This window comes from Gossypium hirsutum, chromosome D01 (genome assembly GCF_007990345.1).
Source record: "Gossypium hirsutum isolate 1008001.06 chromosome D01, Gossypium_hirsutum_v2.1, whole genome shotgun sequence".
NCBI classification, from domain to species: Eukaryota; Viridiplantae; Streptophyta; class Magnoliopsida; order Malvales; family Malvaceae; genus Gossypium; species Gossypium hirsutum.
Genome location: NC_053437.1, coordinates 48,282,503 through 48,286,330, shown reverse-complemented (window position 1 = coordinate 48,286,330; position 3,828 = coordinate 48,282,503). Strand labels below are relative to the sequence as shown.

General features: G+C 29.6%; 1 long non-coding RNA gene across 1 annotated transcript; it reads right to left on the bottom strand.

The window, feature by feature from the left end:
• Positions 1 to 1,759: 1,759 nt before the first annotated feature.
• On the bottom strand, positions 1,760 to 2,817 carry LOC121213933 (uncharacterized). Its single transcript, XR_005909475.1, has 2 exons — positions 2,746 to 2,817; positions 1,760 to 1,967 (listed from the first exon to the last, which is right to left on the bottom strand). It is a non-coding gene; the product is annotated as an uncharacterized lncRNA (long non-coding RNA).
• Between the last annotated feature and the right edge of the window lie 1,011 nt (positions 2,818 to 3,828).

The following is a 3,828-nucleotide window of genomic DNA, read 5'->3' as shown; positions in this document are numbered from 1 at the left end:
TTTGGTGCCAAACTGGTGTGTTTGGTTGGATCTATGTATCCATCCGAGTCTGAGTTGTGTTAATAGGTGTAAATAAATAAAACAGTATTATGATTGATACTGTATGTGAATTGAAAATGGGACAGTGAATTGAAATATGCAAATGAAATACATGGATTAAGTATTCATGAATTGGATATGAAATGAGTAATGCTATTGTTAAATGATATGTGGATCAAACTGTGAAAAGCTATTATATAGCAAGTGATGGAAATTGAGTATGGTATAAAATGATGTATTCATGATTTGAGTATTGAATGGTTAATGCTATTGTATAAATAAATGTGGTTTTAAATATTCAATTGTGCTTAACATTTAATTATGTATATTATATTGTTTTGTCTTTAAATAATCGGATTATAGAAATACCACTGAGTTTTACTCAGTGTACGGTTTTGTTTTCCGTGCGTAGATTAGGTACTCACTTTTGATCACCGATTTAGCATCCAACAATGATCCCGATCTCAAACATGGTGATGTTTATCCTTTTGTGTCGGCATGTACCTAGGGTGTCTAATTAATAGTTATTTTGTGGATTGATTGTAAATGAAGTTATAAGTTTAATATTGGTTAGTATATATATAGATATGTGTTTGTGTTTGAAGCCTTATTATGGCATGGTAAGTTAATATTTAAGTGTTCATGAATTAGGCAAAATAGATTGAATTTGGCATGTTTATAAATTGGATTGAATGATGTTTTACTGATGTGAATTGATGATATAATTATGGTACCTACGAGGGTACATTGGTTAGACACCTAGGATGTTTTTCTTGATTGATTTAGATGTGTTTGATCGTGTTTTGAATTGGTTAAACGAATGATTTTGAGTTGCTTATTGTCCAAGCTTGCAGTGAATGGTAAACTTGTTGTTTAAAGTACATTTTGAGTCCACACGGCCAGACACATGGGCGTTTGACTAGGTCGTGTGAGACATATGGCCAGCACACGGGCGTGCGAGGCCATTTCGAAAGGGCACACGGTCTGGCACACGGGCATGTGGCTTAGCCGTGTGACCCAAGTTAGAGAGTTATACGGGTACAGACACTGGCTAGGACACAGTCGTGTGTCCCTATTTTGAATACCTACACGGCCTGAGACATGGGTGTGTTTCTTGACATTGTGAGTGACATGGCCTGACCACATGGCCGTGTGAACCCTACAGCTTTGAAATTTTTTTTATGTTTTTCAAAAAATTCTCTGAGTGTCCGAATTAGCCCCGGTTTGTTTCTAACGTGTATTTTAGGCCTCGAGGGCTCGAATAAGGGACAGTATGTATAAATCTAATTGGTTTTTGACCTGAATAATATATGATATCAATGTTTGAAATTTATGTCTATTTTATCAATATGTAACACCCCTAACCCCAAACCGTTGCCGGAACAGGGTTACGAGGCATTACCGGACATATCAAACAATTTACAAATAATTCTAAATAAATAACCAACATATTAAAATACTTCATAAATTGTTATAAATTTGTACTAATTGATTTCATTCATTTTTTTTTAAAATTTCGGCAGCATTTCGACTTATTTTTACATTAAACCCCCTGCAAAATTTCAAACATAACCAACCCAATTTCAGTATTTCAACCAAGGCATTTATATACTTAATCCTACTTGACATATAGACATAACAACTTAAGTAAATAAAATCCTATTATCATTTCTAATTAACACATAAAACTAACTAAGCCATTTCAACTTGATACCAATGCTAAAAAAAACTTATACCATTTTTCTAATATAATCATCAAAACACATAATATCTTACTTTACAACAAAACTATATAACATGCCAAAATAACTATTATAAATCCTATGTACATGCCACTTTCTCTTAAAGGAAGAAAACATCACCAAAATCTTTATGTCGGAGTCGGGATTGTCCTGGATGCTGAACCGAGACACTAACCCCTTTTCAACCTGCGCACGGAAACAACCGTACGCTGAGTATTTTATACTCAGTGGTATTACTATAAATTAAACTATTTAATAATAATAAAATTTCAAATATTGACCATAGTCTTTAAAAAAAATCACTTTAAACTAAATATAAATATTCATATATCATTCCATAAATCTGAAATTTATATATTTAAATATTTACATACTAAATCAATTCATAATTTATATCATACATTCTTTCTCATATTTTTCAATAGTGTCAAATCAACTAATCTCATTTTCAAATTTCCATTTCAATTATTTACCCTATTAACAAGGCTCGGACTCTGACAGATACGCGGATTCCACCCAAACACACCAAAATATCCAACCTAAACACACCCGAAATAATTTAAATCCTTCATAACACACCAGTATATCATAACCTCCCAAACACACCAATAAGGCATTTAATGCCTCTTCGGATAAACCGAAGCATTTAATAACATAGTCATCTTCTCGGCCGAACTACAAATCTCCTCATCACATCACAAATCCTATGGCATGCCATTTGTATCATATCTAGTCCGATAAATTAATAGGGTATTATTTTACTTTTCCTATTTCGAATTCATTTCCACAACAATTTCAAATATTCAATCAATACAAAACATCTATTATTTCAATTCACATATAATTCAATATACACATATTCTTACTTAATTTCAAATGTTAATACTTACCTTCCTTTAAATGTCTCATGAATACAATTTCAATATAGCATTTATTAAATAGATTAAGTTATAGTAATACAAACCCGGAATACGCGTTTACTCCTCAACGATCTTTTCTTTTCCTTTAGATGCTGATGCCTCGTTTTCCTTGTTAGCTACGAAAATAATAATTATTTTCACTTTTAATTATAATCATTAAAATAATAATAATTATTATTATATTAACAATAATAATAATAATAAAATTTTTATTCAATTCCTACTTATTCCCAATTTAATTCTAACTAAGCTTACTTATTTTTCTAACTTAATTCACACTCTATTTCTATTCAACTTCCTTCTAAATCCAAATTTATCTACTAATTTTTCAGCATTTTTCACTAATTTCGAATTTTCCTCAATTTAATCCCTAAAATTCAAAACTTATAGTTTAGTTCACAATTTAATCCTTTTATCAACTCTAACTAGAAACTCTATCAAATAAACCCTCAATTCCATCATTTATTCAACATAAACCCTAATTTAAGGCTTTTTATAACTTAATCCCAATTATGTAAAACTTACAACTTAGTTCACAAATCATTCTTTTTATCTATTCTAACTAAAAATTCTATCAACTAAACCCCTAATTTAACAACTTGTTCAAAATGAATCATGTTCAAAAACCTATGAACTTCCATAACCTCCACTTAACTTCAACAAAATTTTGTTTTAAAGCTTTTAAAATATCAAAATGAAGAGGAAAGGGCTAAATTTAGCTTACCAATTAACTTGAAGCTTTAAATCCTTAGTTTTCCCTTTTATTTTTCTTTCCCCTTTTCTTCCCCTGTTTTCGTCTCTTTCCCTGCTTCTTTTCTAGCTATTCTGTTTCTTTTCTTCTTTGTTTCTTTCTTTCTTTTACTTTATATCTTTTATTTTAACTAATAATATATTTAAAAAAATCTTTTACTTATTAATTAAGCACATATTTATTTTTATTACAAGTGTACCCATGTAATTATTACTATTACACATGTCTTCAATATTTACCATACATTTGTCATCTTTTTTTTTACTTATATAATATAATACAATATAATATAATATAATATATAATATATAATAAAATAATATATATAAAGCATAAAAATCTAAGATTTTTATCACTTTACCGTCTCATTTCTTAT